This window comes from Lygodium microphyllum, chromosome 16, assembly GCF_053477565.2.
Source record: "Lygodium microphyllum isolate KBCC chromosome 16, Lygodium_microphyllum_v1.1.10, whole genome shotgun sequence".
NCBI classification, from domain to species: domain Eukaryota; kingdom Viridiplantae; phylum Streptophyta; class Polypodiopsida; order Schizaeales; family Lygodiaceae; genus Lygodium; species Lygodium microphyllum.
Genome location: NC_141150.1, coordinates 31,648,495 through 31,666,089, shown reverse-complemented (window position 1 = coordinate 31,666,089; position 17,595 = coordinate 31,648,495). Strand labels below are relative to the sequence as shown.

Here is a 17,595-nt window from a genome sequence, read left to right as displayed (position 1 = left end):
CTCATTTATCAATCCATATCATACTGATGATGCAGATATGATTTGTCATGGCATTGCAATGGAGGATTTAAATGTCTATTCACATTCCTTATTTTGCCCATGGATATCACTAGAGAAAAAAATATGGGTGTCCAGTATGTTATACAAAGCTTTTTCACCACAACAAGTATTGGAGTGTCACATTCAATATGTGCATCAGCGCCAAAGCAACAATCCAAATCATCCTATGGAAAGAGATGAATTTCTCTCCATCCAAGATATTATGAATATATCTAGGAAGCTTGCCATTGACCAATATCAATTACATGACAATGATGCTGAAAGCACAAAGAGATGGTGCATTGAAAACAAGGAAATGACATTTGTGTATCAGGAACAAAATCTTTCTACTAATAAGGATTTCATATTGGGGATTCAAACACCATGGCAACGAGATATGTGTGACAGATATGGAAATGGCAACTTATTAGCAATGGACTCAACATTTGGTACAAACAAGTATAAGGTAATTTATTAATATTATTCTTGCGTACTTATAGTTTTTACTTCTCAAAATTTTATGCTTTTTGCTTATATTTGAAACTTGCATTTGACAGTTCAATTTATACACAATCCTTGTATTTGACTCCCACCGAAATGGTGTCCCAATTGCTTCGGTGTTAAGCTCAAGTGCAACATTTGAGGTAAACAAATTTTGGCTCACAAAGTTTAGGGATCACATGCTAGATTTTCACAAATCATGGAAGCCAACAGCTTTTTTGGTGGATGATGCTGAAAGAGAGATAAATGCTTTAAGGTACATTTCACATGCATGCATCCTTTTGGAAAACATTTAATTCATGGACTAAAAGCATTACATTTTTTACGAATGTATTGTGTGTAGGGTTGTCTTTAATTTGCCTATTTATTTGTGCCTATGGCATGTCCGTCGTTGTTGGTTAAAGCATCTTATTAAAAAAGTCCCACAATGGCCAAAAAGAGTTGCGATTTTCCAAGCTCTAGGCAATATTATGAATATGAAAGGTGAATGCAAGGCAATAGAAGTGGCTATAAAGGAGGAAGCAAGGGATATGATAGATATATTTAAAAAGGAGTTTGCAGATGAGATAACATTCTTGCACTACTTCAAAACATATTGGGAGCCCAAGATTGGTGAAGACTCCTAACTATCTATTTCAGATTACTTTGTTATATTTTCATTTTTATACATATTTTAAATAGTTGTATTATGTGCGTGTTGCAAGGTATGTGGATACGTGCAACACGTACACTTCCACATTCCGGTCAAGACACCAATGGTGCTATAGAGGCATACCATGGCACTTTAAAGTACAAATTCTTAGGTAGCTCAAAGAGATTGACTGGCAGACGAGTGGATTGGCTCCTTCATAAATTGACAAGTTCAGCTCTTCCATATTATTGGTATGTGCAAGCTATGAAAGAAAGTGGATTTGTGAGAAACAATAACATTGAAAAGATAGTGGCCAACTCATATGAGAGGGATTTGAAGATTCTAGTCGAGTATGTTAGATTCGAAATGAATGGTCCAAGGGCTTCATGTGTGTATGTAAGAAGCATGTCCAAAGACACTATTGAATACACAGTTTATAATGCGGATTGTCAATGGGCATGTTGTACATGCAAGTGGGCAGAGTTGGGGAACATATGTAAGCATCAAATCAAGGTGCTACTTCTTTTAGGGGTACCGAATACTACAGTGGTGGCACAATGTATGGACTTATATAAAGGCATGGAAGCAAGAGGAAAATATAAAGGACTTATAAGTAACTCTCATGTGATACAGGATGAGGTTGCACATGATCCTTACACGCCAACCACGCTGCTAGATGTGGATAATCTCCAAGACATGGATACAACTATGATTAATATCTCCCATGAAGACACCCACCCATCCACAACATTGCAACATCTATGCCACGATGTATTGGATTTGGTGGGGGGTGACATGGAGCTTATTTCTGAGGCGTGTTCTTCTATGAAGAAGATGTTGAGCCAACTTCGAGCTCTGAAAGCTCGTAGAGAAGATATGTGCAGTACACAAGCTTTTGTGCCCACCAATGATAGATTTGGAAATACCATACAACGAGCTAAGCCTTTCATTGAAAAATAGCTAACTAAAAGAAGAGTTTCTAGATTGGTAGAATCACCCACAACATCATCATTCATGGCTCCACCCAAAACCAAACGGCCCTCAATGCAAGAGAAGCTTGATGCTAGAGCCGATAAAGAAGATGAAGAAGCCCATGCCTCTAGATAGGAGGAATGCTACATTGTTATATTCTTATGGTACTCTTATTAAATTGTTAAATATTTGAGCTTTTATTCTCTATGCCTTTAAGCATGTGTATTAGCGCTATCAAGTTTTAATGAATTATAGTTGTGCATGAGTGCGTGTGTGTGTGCGTGAAGTAAGCTTAAAAAGAGAGAGAGAGAGAGGGGGGGAATTTTGAGTGTGAGAGAATGAGTGAATGAGAGTAAGAAAAAGTAATATTGAGTGAGAGAGGGGGAGGAAATTTTGAGTGTGAGAGAATGAGTGAATGAGAGTAAGACAAAGTAATATTTGACGCTAGCATTTTCATTGAGCTTGCGACGTGATCTCTCTCGCTCTCTTTCGCTCTCTCTCAAAAATGTTTGCGAAAAATGCCGCGCTTGGGTTTTCCCTTATTTACCCCCTTTGCCTAAGTTCCATAAGTTACTTCCCCCCAAAGTCACACATCATGTCAGTTGCAAAATAGACTTAACAAGTTCTACTCCTAACTTAACCACAAAGTTTAGTTCTTGATACTTAAAACTTCTTGTAAAATATGTCAGTGTATTGATTAAGTCACCCATAATCATATCTCGTTATGTCCTATAGGTAGTGTGTATAAAACTTTAGAAGGTACGGATAATCATTTACTTTGAGACCTTAGACCAAAATTCTTGTATTACAATGCATCTATTTCCATGTTTAAAAGTACATGTATCTTTGCGGGAACAAGATTTTGCGGGAAAGATAGAAGAATTAGCGAGAAAGGTCGGGAAGGTGCCTGAGAGGCTATTGTACGAGAGATGCAAGTATTGGAGAGATTGGAGGAGAGAGAGACTAGATGTGCTATATTTTTTAAACTCAGACGGAGCAGGAATGGGGCGGGGTGGGACCATCATGATTCCGTCTCGAGGAGCTAAAACGGTGGTGAGAGTACCGTGAGAGGGTGAAACACCCGGGCCCTTCGGAGAAAGAAAAGATGTTGGGCCTCCTTGCCACGTAGGCAAGGAGGCCGATTCTTAACGTGAGCCGCATTTGCTCAGAAAGAGAGAGAGAGCATGTAGTTGCTTGAAATTTGCTCAGAATGAGACAGAGAGCATGGTGTTTGCTCAGAAAGAGATAGAGAGCCTGGTGCTCTTCGAGTGAGTGAGTGAGTGAGAGAGAGAGAGCTTTGACTGAGAGAGACGCCTGCGTGAGCCTCTCTAAAGGTCTGTCGAGACTGTAGCCTCGCTCAGGTTTTTCGCATCTATGCATAGAGAGAGGGCCCTATGCTGCACTTGCATAGGGAGAGAATTGAGAAAGACCATTGTTCTGCCTGAGAGAGAGAGAGAGAGAGAGAGACAGAGCAATTTGGCCACCTTAGATATTTAATGATTGTCGTTAGTTTTCAATTTTGGATTTTGATCTGGATGCCAAAATAGTATATAACTACCGTTTCATGCGCGTTTGAATGCTGAGGAAAGTGAAGTTGTAGTGCGGTATATTTAATAATCCATTTTTCCTCTTTGTTTCTCTTCTTTTCCCTCTTTTTTATTTTTTTTTCTCTCTACCTTTTATTTCTCTCTCTATCTTTTATTTTAGTTTATTTTTTCTCATCTCAATGTTCTCCCTCCCTCTCACACCAAACATAAAGTTCACATAAAGTTCTATCTCTCTTTCTGTCTTCTATTCTTCCCTCCCCCTGTCCCTCTCCCTCTCTCTCCCCCTTTTCTTCTCTCTCCCTCTCCTCTTTTTTCCCTTTTTTTCTTCTTTTCTTTCTCTCTTTAATTTTTTTCTTCTCTCTTTCCCCTTTTCTTCTCTCCCCACTTTTCTTCTTCTTCTTCTTCTTCTTCTTCTTCTTCTTCTCTCTCTCTCTCTCTCTCTCTCTCTCTCTCTCTCTCTCTCTCTCTCTCTCTCTCTCTCTCTCTCTCTCTCGTCAATTTTCTTTTTCTCTCTCTTTCTCTATCTCAACTTTTTTCTCTTGCTCTCTTTTTTCTTTCAATATTTTTTCTTCTCTCTCTATTATTCTCTTTCCTCTCTTCCCCCTTTCTTCCCCTATTCTCTCTCTCTCTCTCTCTCTCTCTCTCTCTCTCTCTCTCTCAAGTAAAAAACTATTAAAAATTTTTAATTAAAAAATATTTTTCTCTTTCCTTCTTTTTCCCTCCCTTTTTCTCTTTCCCTCTTTCTTCTTCCTCTTCTTCTTACTCTCTCTCTCTCTGTCTCTCTCTTCTCTTTTTTCTCTCTTTTAAAATTTAAATTTTCTCTCTCTATAATTCTATATATATATATATATATATATATATATTCATTATTTTTTAAAATTTTCATCGATATAATTAGACAAAGAGAGAGAGAGAGAGAGAGAGAGAGAGAGAGATTAAAAAAAAAACAGGAAAAAACCATGCATGCTTTTTTAGGATAGGATTTGATATCCCAAGGGAGAAAGACAAGATGCCTATTGTTCATGCATGTTTAATTTACTGATGTCTTCTTTAATCATCACCATCATCTTCAACAACACTACTTACAGAAAAAGATGAAATAAAGAATGGGCCTTTAAGCTCCCCTCTATATATATATATATATATATATCTTCTTCTTCTTCTTCTTCTTCTTCTTGCTAAAAGTATGTGAAAAACTATGTCAAAATTTTTTAATTAAAAAGAGATTTTCAAAATGTTAAATAAAAATGATAATTTTAAAAAATAATTTTTAAAATATTTAATTAGAGGAGGAGGAAATAGAGAAAAAAAGAGATGAAAGATCACGGGGGGTTCACTCATAGTAAATAAGACATGTCACCTGCATGCAAAGACTTCTAAAAAAACCCCTATTTATGAAGCTTGTAAGACTAATATATCCCCCTATTTAAGCTTATAAGATATATACATGTATGAGTTTTTTATGTATCCCCTTTCTTAAATGTAAGTCTTGATAGAACATATATTAACTTTCTTTTTAAAAGTTAGAATTATCCTAAGAAATTAAAAGTATCAAAATGGTCATATCACAAAGTGATTTATGTAGTGGTACTTGGACACCATCAAAGTATGTGTCGCAATGTTTTTGAGTGCCCGTGCCCCCTTACCACATGAGAAGAGAGAGTAGGGGAATCGAACCCCTTTATACTTAAAGTGACTACACCAAGCGAACAGCAAGCTCTCTTTGGAAGAAGGGGAGTTGAATCTCTCTACCAAAACCATGGGAGAGTGCAACTCCCCCCTTCCCACACTATGATTAATTCAATAACCCTACTATGTGAGGGTTTAGGGTTTTAACCTTACTTGTCAAGGTCTCTTGTATGCCATGGAGAAACCAATCTATGGAGAGAGGTGATGAAATTCATCCCCCCCTTCTTTTTTCCCTTTATCCCCTCCTTAAATTTAAGTTCAATATAGGAAATTAAGAGGGGTCTACCTCTTATGTACACACTTAAGTGTCCCCTTCCAAAAACCCCCCTCCGTTACACTCACATGATACCATACAACATCTATAGTGAAGCCCTCGGGTGAAAATTTAAATTAAAAAGTATAATCTAACTCTAAGAGAGAGGGAGACAAAGAGAGAAACTTTTGATTTAAAAAAGGGGAGAAAGAGACGCTTGTAAACCGTTTGATTTAATTAAAAGAGAAGGAAAAAGAGAAAAAAGGGAGGGAATTTTAAATTAAAAAATTTAATCAGATAGAGAGAGAGAGAGAGAGAGACTTTTGATTTAAAAAGAGGGACAAAGAGATGTTTGTGAAAAGTTTGATTAGAGAGAGAGAGAGAGAGAGAGAGAGAGAGAGAGGGGGGGGGGCAAGGGGGCAGGGGGTTAATTAAAAAAGGGAGGGGAAAGAGAGAGGGAGAGATTACACATGTGAGAGAGGGGGTTTTAATTAAAAAGGAGAGGTTTGGAAAAGGGGTAGGTTTAGGAAGCCCTTTGGAGGTTCAAGGCTTCCTAAACCTACAACCAAAATAATATATTAGTATAGATAGATTAGTGTCCCTTTCTAATTTGTACCATTTCCTACAACTAACTCAAATACACAAAACACTAATCCAAGAGACACTTAAAAGACTTGCCACAATTAAGGAAAGGGGTATAGCTATCAAGAAAATGATGCCATTTCATGTAAGCATATAAACAAATCCAATTGTAATAACAACAAGTTTTTCTTTACAAAATCAAATACCCTACATGTAGTCACAAGGAGACAATCATACATGAATACATCCCACTAATGTGGAAGCACTACTTGCAAATATATTGAAGATTATGTTGCTTAAAATCACAATCATATGAACTACTATACATTTCCTTATAGCCTAGGCTAAATTCCTTTATTGAACTACTTTCGTCAATGCAAATTTGATTGCCTACTTAAATATCCATTTCTAATTTATACAATTTTATATAGCTACCATTCAACTATACCAAACACCAATGCTAGGCATTAAATACTGGTACATTCAAGGGAAGGGGTGTAGGTACAAAGAAAATTATGCATTACATGCAAGCATTGCAATTCCAACAATAGCATACACAATTTCACTTCACAAGATCAAACACCCTGCGTGCACTCACATGGAGAGAACCATACATGAATAGGTCCGACGACTACTAAAGAGACATTACTTGTTGTAGATACACTAAAGATTACACTACTTACAACCACAATTTTATGGATTGCCATACATTGCATTGCACATCTTGGGCCTAAAATTTTTGTATTAATGAGAGAAGAAGCTACAATAGAAGAGAAGGAAATACATAGAGATCAACATTGATGTAAGACCAATACTTCAATAGTCTACTACATTATTAAGTAATAATTGATAGGCATTCAAAAAAAGACATTGTCAACTAGATACAATTACAATCCATAGCGCAACAATAAACAAAACATTGGATTGGTTTACAATGCTTCTTCTTGGCTTGGTGTAGGCATCTAACTAACTACATGAGGAGGCCTTGATCATAAGTTGTCACCCAAAGTTGTCAGGCCAATAAAACTTGCATGCAAAGACCATTCCTTCGTAGTCTTAACTCTCAAGCTTTCCGTGTGCGCGCGCGTGCGTGCGCGCGCGCGCACACACACACACACACACACATCCCTATAAACAACTTGTAGAAAATATGAAGCAAGACATTGATTCAAATAAAGAAATATATGGTTTTTTTTAATATATATTATTTGCATTTAAGAGTCCTCCTATAAATTCCATGTTCTTTGAGTAGATAGTAACAGTGCAAATTGTAGCTTGAATTTTGAACTTCCTTACATCTACGCATTCATCTCTTAAGATTTGCAAGGTTATAAGTTCTTAGTTGGAGATCACCATGATATAAGATTTATAGATTTGTGTTTTACTCTTTTAGTGCTCCATGGCTATAAAGATATTATTTCCTCCTTGTATCCTTATATACTTCTTTGATAATGTAGACACCACCCTTTGATCTGAAATTAGAGTTTGGTAAGACCCCATTCTCTATCATATCAGAAGTTATATTGTAGTAGTATCGATGAGATTAAATATAGAAAATGAACAATCTAGTATTGTGGTAAGGTCCAAGCCTTTTCATATATTTCCCACCATAGAATAGGAAAAGAGCATCTCAAGCCTCATTGAAAAAGCCATGCAATATACATTTACAGTTGAGAATTCACTAACTTTTGACCTAGCACAGATGTTGTTTTACTGAGACACCACATGTAATGAAAAAACATGAGCTACGCAATCATGGGGGGTCATTGTATGTCCAACTAATAATATTTGTTGCTTGGATATGTTGAAGCACCTCCTAGCTATCTTATCTAATTGTTGTGATCCATTAACCAAGCATACACTGAAAATTTTACAGAAAAAGATTATGCTAGATGCCATGAATCTAATCATAAAAAGTGGTCATGGTGCATTTTTATCTTTGATAGATGACAAAGTGATTGGCAGTCTTCAAGTATACCCATCCACATTTAATCCAAAAGAATGGCCTTCAAATACATGATGAGATCCTTCAAGCACCAAGATGAGTCAAAATGGGAGTTGATCAACACATCTGAGCAACTGGAGCAAGAGTCTATTAAAGCTATAAGGGAACATAAGCAAGTGGAATGCATAGACCCATTACTATTATCAGATGTCGATGATGATATAAAGGTTCCCCTTTGGGAAGAATTGGAGGACGCAACCTTGTCAATTTGTGGTTTTTTTTTTTGGGCACTTGGTCACATTGACATGAAGGCAAGTTGAGGAGCTGGCTATGGGTTTGGAGGATGAAGGACATCCATGTGCATGCCTAATGAGGGAAAGGATCCTACTTTTCAAACAATGATCACCTAGTTTCTAGCTAGTTATCCATTACCCATCATTCCATCCACTCTAGCATTCTAGTCTCAAATAACTCTATGCCATCCTACATGCTTGTAGAGAGGCAATGCCCAATCTAGGTTGTAAAAGGAAATTGCTTGTACACAAGTGGGCCATGGTAGATATCAATAGGAAAGTGATTTGATGATGGTCAAATTGATATCAACCAACACTCTCAAAAGACATAGCCCATAGGCCCCAACCAATGCAATATTCAAGCTAGCTAGAATTAGTAACATGATTGCCAAACCCACTAGGGAGGCCATGACTTCAAGCTTCTCAATTTATAACCCACAAGCAACTTCTCAAGGCCCTACAAAAAAAGGAATTTGGACAAAAATAAAGCAAGAAATATATTAGCACTACAAATTATAGCCCCACTTCTAGCATACATCTAGGTGCAAGGGGCAACATGATTAAGATTCAAGATCCTCACATGCTCACTCACATGCAGCATAAGGTAGGAAAACAAAAACCACACAATGGCATTCCCTTTGTGAGAACATGCTTGGAGAATAGCCATAGCTAGATGGCCAGGTGTAGATGCTTGGTAGTGAGTACGAATGAAGGTGCCAAATGCTAGAAGGGATTGTAGGTAGAAGGTGATGCCTACAAAATAAGGAGGATCCAAGACACCTTGTATGAGGGCTCCAGTGGCAGCTCTTACTTTAAACCATCCTTGGCAACTTGTATGGCTAGTGAATAAGAAATGTGTCACACACACACACACACACGCACACACACACACACACACACACAAAATAAGGGATTGAGTGTGTTTGTGTTGCTCTTTTAGAGCAGCAAATGAGAGGAACAAACTAGTGCAATCTAGGCTAATCTACCTTTCTCCATTCATGGATAGAAAAGGGGGAGAGATTTCACGTAAGACTAGAGGGAGAAGTCAAGAGAGAAGGCTCCAACATCAAGGTGAGTAAGTCTTGTGTCTTGGAAAGGGAGAAGAGAGTTCTTTGTCTTCTTCTTGCTATCTAGAATAGAGAATTACAAGGAATAGAATAGGGCAACTTGCTATCCATAGATCTTTATCCTCCTTGTATAGATTCTGAGACCATCTATGCAAAGGATCCCACTCTCTACTATCAAGGGATGATTTGTACATGTAAAAGCCAAAGTGCTGAAACTGTTTGAAGCAAGATATGCGCATTTATTTGTTGTTATAATACACAGGGAAAAATAGGGCTGAAGTATCAAAATTATGCCCATACAAGGTTTCTTCCATCTTCAATTGATTCTATCAATTGGTATTGCTTTTAGGTGAATAGGGGATTCTTTGAACTTGACAAAGACATAGTTTTGAAAAATTTTGGAGCAACTTATGAGCATTTACATGCTACTATAATACATAGTAAAAACAAGGCTAAAGTTAAAAAGATAGGCACATATAGGGTTTCCTTCATCTTCAATCATTCATATTGATTGATATTTCTTCTTGGTGATGGGATTAACCTTTCCACTATCAAATTAACCTTTCCACTATCAAAATTCATGCATTGTAATGAGATTGGCATGCATTTATGTACATCAAGATTTCAATATTTTCTTATTCAAGGTTAGGATATATGTTGGGTAATGGATTTTGAGTTGATCAATTGTCCTAGCCAAGGTTGAGTTGATTGGGAACTATTGTTCTTGACAATAATACAAAGGCTTGGCTTCAGACTTGTTTGGTGTGCAATTGATTTCCTCTTTCTTTCTTTCTTCTTCTCTTCAATCACTACTCTCTAAAACCTTATTTCTAAAACTCCCATGGTCCCGAATTTCGTCCCTTGATCCCTCGAGCCTTATGTGAAAGCCATCGCGATAGGGTGCAAGATAGAAGATACATCAAGATTGGATTGAAGTGACATTATTCAATAGTTGATGCAAAATATGAATATAACTTTGCACACACAACAGCAACAATATCAACCAAAGAAAGGATGCATGCTTTTGCAAAATTAGAGTCAACCATGGTAAAGGCTTTGCAGGTTGTAGAGCAGGAGATGAAACTGTTTATTGGCCATAATGTATAAGCATATTTGCATTTCTATGAACTAAAGGTAAAATTTTATGGGGTGGCTCAAATTGTATGGAGCCAATATTTTGTGCAAATTAGTGTGTAGAAATTACAGGTATGGATTATGGAATTCTATCTACAAGATGTTGATTGGCATGTGTTTAAGAATCCACTAAGAGAGGAATTTTACGTAGAAGATACCAATTTGGTTATTTGCAGAATATTTTAAGTGTAGGTCATGAAGCTGAATAAAGGATTGAATAAAGGACTCACAGATATGAAATTACTTAGAGAGTTTGAAAGAAGATTTGAGCAATTGGATATTATAGAGCAGTAAACTCTTGAACCCTAGAAAATTGAGATGTTTTTGCAGGGTGCAAATCATGCTTTGCAAGAGGAGTTGGATGATCTATTGGAAGATCAATTAGGGCTTAAAACTAAATGGTGACATGTCAAAGATATTGTAAATGCACTTGTTAAGAAGCATAAAAGAAGGAAAAGTTTGCATATTGGAGCTTTGTCTACTGCTTTTGAAAAGAGTAGTGAGCCTACAGTTAATCCACCTACATCTATGGTTGTTCCTAAGGTTGAACCTATTGTTTTGACAATAAAAGAGGATGTTATGCTCAAATTTGCAAGGGGAGTGTGCAACCTACAACTTAAGGTTGCACAATTGGATGAGAAAGGGTGGGGCCATAGCCCTTAAGCCTTTGCATAAGGGCTTTGTGTGTAGCTACATGTGGTGTGACAACCCATAGTATGAGAGGCATTACTATGAATCATACTATGATGCATTACAAAGATACTTTATATTTTGGAAGGATGGGAAAATCCATGCACAATAGACTGGTTTACCTCTTTCTTTAAACTTTGGAAAAGGGGATATACATAAATTGTTGGAAGAAATGGCTGCTGCCCAAAATGCTTATGCAGTAGTGCATACTACTACTTTAGTTTGGAGATAGAGAAAGTACTTGAAAGAGTTATTGCTATTCCGAAAGTTGAAATATGGTCTCATGCAATACATGTAGTTGAGAAGAGAAAAGCTCCAAAAGATGAATTTCCTCATGTAGGGAGAACCATCCTTGGCATTACTAGTTGGGACTCATCAATTGACTCTTACTGAGTGTATGCATACTTGGATAAGGATCACAATACAAATGTGATTATAAAAGATAAGAGAAAGAGAGATAAAGACACTGTAGAGACATAAAAGCCTGGGAAGTCCACCTTGTAGAAATTATATTTAGTAACACTTATAGGATTATATTTACAAAATGGGTTTTTAAATTACAATTTAAAAAAAATCGTTAAGTTTAGTAAAGTAAAAGGGGTCATTTTATGACCTTATAGCATGTAAAGAAAGGGTATTTCTTAATATCCTTTGAATACAAATTATATAGATGATTTCTTATAGGTGGACTCCTTGAGCATCAAAGAGGGTGATAGGAAGAAGTTTTGAGCAACCAAAGGCTACACCCGGGGAATCCACCTATAAGAAATCATCTATATAACGTACACTCAAAGGATATTAAGAAATACCCTTTCTTTACATGCTATAAGACCTTAAAATGACCCCTTTTACTTTACTAATCTTACGATTTTTTTTCAAATTGTAATTTAAAAACTATTTTTATAAATATAATCATGTAAATTTACTAAATATAATACCCTTTCTTTTGAACTCATGTGGTATTTTACATATTCTATAAGGTGGACTCCTGAGGAGGTTGTGGTATACTCTACTCCTGAACATGTAATGGATGATGTAGCATAAGAAAGAAATTAGGATGTGAAATAGGTTGGGAAGTAAAAGGTTAAGAAGCCAAGCTACAAGCTATAGTCTAATATACAAACTGCAATAGATCTCAAGAAAGTGCTTGAAGAGTGGATTCTTAACATCTCAGTGGAATTCACACTTTGGGGAGGTTCTTGGCATTGTTAAGTGTGAATTTCATGATGAAATCATTAAGATAATTAAGATAAAGAGACCATTTCTTATTGATTTGATTAATGCTTTGATGCAAGTAGAATGCCCAGTTTACAAGGCATACGAGATGATTATGCATGTGCTTTTTTGGAGGGGGATAATGCTGTAAATCAATAGGTTGAGGATAAAAATGATGATATAGTGACTGAAAATTCAACTATTTGTAGTGTTGATGATGAGGCTTCAGATTTATTCCTAAGTAATTATATGTGGAACCATTAGGCATAGGCCACAACAAAAATTATGGTTAAGATTGGGGAGCATGAGACTCTGTGCATTGCTTGACCATGGTTCATAAACTAATATAATGGTTTGCCATTTGTTGAGAATGGTGCATGGCTAGTTGACATAGATCATATTGGAGGATACAGGCTGCAAATAAATCTTCAAGAGATCCATATGCTACATGTTATAATGTTGAAATAGCTATTGGGGATGTACAAGAAGAGTAACATTCCTTTGTGCAATATAGTTCTTCGTATCTAGTGATTTTGGGACAGCCATACATTACATCTATTCATATGGAGACAAAAGGATTGGATGATTATTTGGCTTATGCTATAGTCAAAATCAAAGATGGTAAAAGGGCTTGATAAAATTCAAATGTTTAATTAGCACACAAGTAGCTACTAATTAGCATATAGGACATTGTCAACTAGCACTCACATAGCTACTAACTAGCATAGGCAACTACTAAATAATAGACAACTACTAATTAACATATAGATATTAATTAGCATATAGCTACTAATTAGCATAAAAGATAGCATACATGCAACTATGCTAACTAGCATACAATTTCTTATAAGAATACAATGCTTATTAGCATGCAGGTTATTGTAAATAGCACTCTTAACTAGCATTGCTAACTAGCATACGGGATATTGTTAACTAGCCAACATTGGCTTTAAATGAAAACATAATTGACTTGAGATAATAATGACACATGATAGTAGGCATCTCAATAGAGATGTTTCACTTTAGATATTCTACTTTACACATGGATATGATCGGTCAAAAGTACTCCTACTTTTCAGCCCTTACTTTTTCTCAACTAACTAAGCTTCCTAGAATGGTGTAGACTTTCAGGGCCAATAACTTCAGATCTAGCCACTAATTTTTGCTGATGTAAAAAGAGAAAATGTTTTGAGATCACTCTCCACACTCTCACCATTGGGATGAAGAACATTCTCATTCTATGCTGAACTGGACGTACTTAACTTGGAGGGCATAACTAAAAAAATTCAACCATTGGATTGAGTTGGTGTCTTATACAAAGTTGTTTTTACTACTCATGATCTATTTCTTGACCATTGGGATCATCGATGTCATACTCCAGCTATGACTTAGTTAATATTTACTAATTTGCAATTTTCAGGAAGAATAGTTGTCTACCAGATTCACTATTATATATATTAAGCTAGTCTTAATGCATTGTATGAGGGACTATATGTGAGAGATAAAGAGCAATAAACGTGAGAAAACTTGATTCATATTTCTTATCATTGAAATTCTTGTAATCAATCAATACATTATCTCTTTGAGTGTGTTTAATCACTTCTACTATCACTACATTGTTTGCTTTTGCTAATCATCTACTTGATTGTGAATTCATTCCAACCAATTGTCTTTGTCATTTTCTTAACATCTACTTTGAATTACATGAGTTGAAGTGCTCAACAGCTCATTCCCATATTTTAATCATGGTATTAGATCCTAGTTCTCTTAGATCATCTTTTTTGGATAATCACACACTCTCTATTTCACTCAACATTAGCAAGAGGCTAGAGGCATTCTTCTTAGCTCTTGGCTAGAGATAACTACTAGTACATTTCCTCCTTATCCCTTTCCAAAATACATTCTTTTCAAATCCCTCATCATCTACAAATGGTTGCAAGTGACATCTCATTACTTTTTGATGCAAGCAAGCTAGATAGAAATGACTACAATGCATGGAAGTTCAAAATGCAAACTCTATGTTGGGACCAAAATTGGGCCTGACACTAGCTGTAGGGCTCTAGTCAGACCTCTATGCTCAACCAAAATACCCCATTGCCTCGTGGCTGGGGAGTGTATGGAGGATACACTCTCTAATCTAACTTATACACACATTTTTACTATTTATAGTCCAAAGAATCCCTTCCCAAATCCTCACAAGGAGTACCCAAACATAATGGTTCTTGGCACCTTCTATTACTTACATATGGAGCACTCCTTGGCTAACTCTCATGGCCCCACTATATTGGCTCTCCTACACTTTGGGGATTGGCCCCAAGATGCACCATTCAAACATATAACACATATGATACATAATCCTTTCTTTATAAAAATTGTTCTAGGAGATGAAGTATAATCCTTGCTGAATCAATCCCTAAAGAAACAAACGTACTAAACCTACAACTTGGGACTTCTCATGCTCTCAATGTATCAGCATTTATGAAACTAAGTGTTATACAATCTAGGAAATGATACTTGTTTGATACCATGTATATGGAATGCAATGCAAAAAGGTGAGTGTCCATGAGTGTACAAATAATTTATTTAATCAAATCAGCAACGTGGATGTGCACAACAATTCTTTTCATGATTTTCATACTACTAGGATATTTGCTTTGTTGCATAGGGGACAACATCCAAGCATACTTGTACTACAGAATCCTTTAAGTTTTAAAAATAAATGCATCCTATATGTAAAGTGCATTATAGAAATCAGATTTTAGACTTTATTTAGCACTCATGACCCCTCCCCTCCCTACCATTTAATGTTATGCTTACACTGGTAGGTGTAGAGAGTGTTTCAATGCATTGTTTTTGTTATGGAAAACAATAAATACACACTCTAACATAGAAAATAGGGCTAAACTGAGGATAACCCTCATGCTTTAGCCCTACCATACATCCACGGACACATTTACAAAATTTCATAATTTTTAATGCATAAAATCTATTTTTCCATATATAAAATCTATTTTTTATTTTAAATAAATTACTATATTTCTCTAATTTTTCTAAATCAACAAATTAAGTCACACTCTAATCCATTGACATTCAATTTTACCCCACATGAACACAATTTGATTACCCAAAATGATGAAAATACAAATTTTCCTTTAAAAATATGATTTTTGGGATTTCAAAAATTAATAAATCATGATTCTGAGTACAGATTTTGAATTTATAAAAAAAAAATTGAATTTTCATCGAAAAAGGGCTTACCGCCTTTTCTCAAGTTTTAGGAATTCATATTTGCATTTTTGGATAGCCAACGAACCCATCATTAATGCTCCAACCAAGATGGCAATCATTCCTCATCATCCACATGATCATGTCATGATCCGGTGCAAAGCCAAACAATCGGTCTTAATTTCAATCTATTTCCATTTACTTGTGCACGAACCACCTTCAAGAGGGGAGAAAGGGAGGAGAGAGAAAGACTGATTTCTATTCTTTCTCTATAGGCCACCATTTCCCGCACATAGACGGGTGATTAAGAGTGAAAAAATGGTAGAGCAGGCTTGTATGATTAGACAATAGGCTTACTTTCAGCCCCACAGCCCCCCCTCCATCAATTGACATTGTCATGGGATTTAGTGTAAAAAATGGAGATGTTATGGATCATGTAAGTCTGCATGCTTGGTCTACAGGAGCTTCAGGATAGGTCACAGGATGGAATGTAGGGACTCTTTAAGTTCATTTTTGTTTGGAGGTCACTAAGTTTAGCAATTTAACTAGGTTTGAGCATGGGACATGGAGTAAGACATGTTAGTGACTTAGGTAACTGAAGAGTGATTGTGTGAAACCTGAGAGTTGTGTGGGAGTGAGCAAGGAGATTAGCATGATTTGCACCGCGAATCCGAGTGTGAACTGGGGTAGAGTTGGACCATAGGTGGAGCTACCAAGGGCATGCAGCTAGAGTTCCACTAAAAAACGGGCTCTAATCGGAGGAGAAGGTAAGGGGTGTCTATAGTATGCATTTTGGAGGAAGAGAGAGGAGCTATGGTGCTGTCCTGAATAGGAAATAATAGGGTATCCATGACTAGCAAGGTTTCTTCTTGTTGCATTTCCATTCACAAGGCTTTCTTGATGCCCAAAAGCTTGAATCTTGCCCCTTGGCTCTAGTGAATCATTTGGGGTAGCCAAAGGAGTGATTTCTCTTGGTTTATGGGCTATTTTGTACTATTCAAAACTATCATAAACAGGGCAGAGCCCACAATCCATTCAATTTGGAGGAGCTTTCAAGTGATCTTAATGCATGTATGTATTGGAAACAGTTCCCAAACAATAGGGCAACCTTGGGCAATCGTTAAAGGATCTTATGATTGAATTTGTATGCATTTTGAAGCCTTGATTGAGGGCTAGAATACTTTGTTATTGACAGGTTATTGACAGGGCTGAAGTATTTCATTAGCTTTTGATAGGGATTGCTAAGAAGTTTTTGATATATGTCCTAATTGCAAAGGCTTCTACCTCTATTAGATTGAAGATACATGTACTTTTGAGGTGAATACCTATAACAGTCAATGGACGACACTAGCATGGATCATGGATTATGTTCATGGATTATGTTATGTAATTGCGTATGAGCTAGGCTATTGTCTCAGATGCTAAAATAATTTGACTGGATTCACCTCTCTCAATTCTCTTCTACATCTCCTATTTCTTTAATCCCCTTCTCTTTTGTCTACTCCTCCCCCTGAATCTCCCTTCACCCTGTTTTCTCTTACCCCTGTGGTAGAATTTTGACCCCAAACACTCTAACAACGTGATGATGGTGCCTCTTCTGCTCGCATTTGTTGAAAACCCCACCCCCCAAGTCGTTACTTTTTTGGGGGCCCAAGGCTCCCCCAAAGAGTGAAGGCCATGGCTCTTTGAATCCTCCAACTAATTTGGCCCCCCAAGTGTGCGATTACTTGCAGCTTCCGTGTATCCAGTGCGTGATTTCACTTCTGAAAATTTTTCCATGTCTGTCTTGAATTTTTGAATTGCTAAAACTTG

The 17,595-nt window shown here is 36.6% G+C and overlaps 1 pseudogene; it reads left to right on the top strand.

Annotated features, from left to right (window-relative positions):
• The first annotated feature begins 226 nt into the window (after positions 1–226).
• Positions 227–2,278, top strand: LOC148022666 (uncharacterized; annotated as a pseudogene).
• The last annotated feature ends 15,317 nt before the right edge of the window (positions 2,279–17,595 follow it).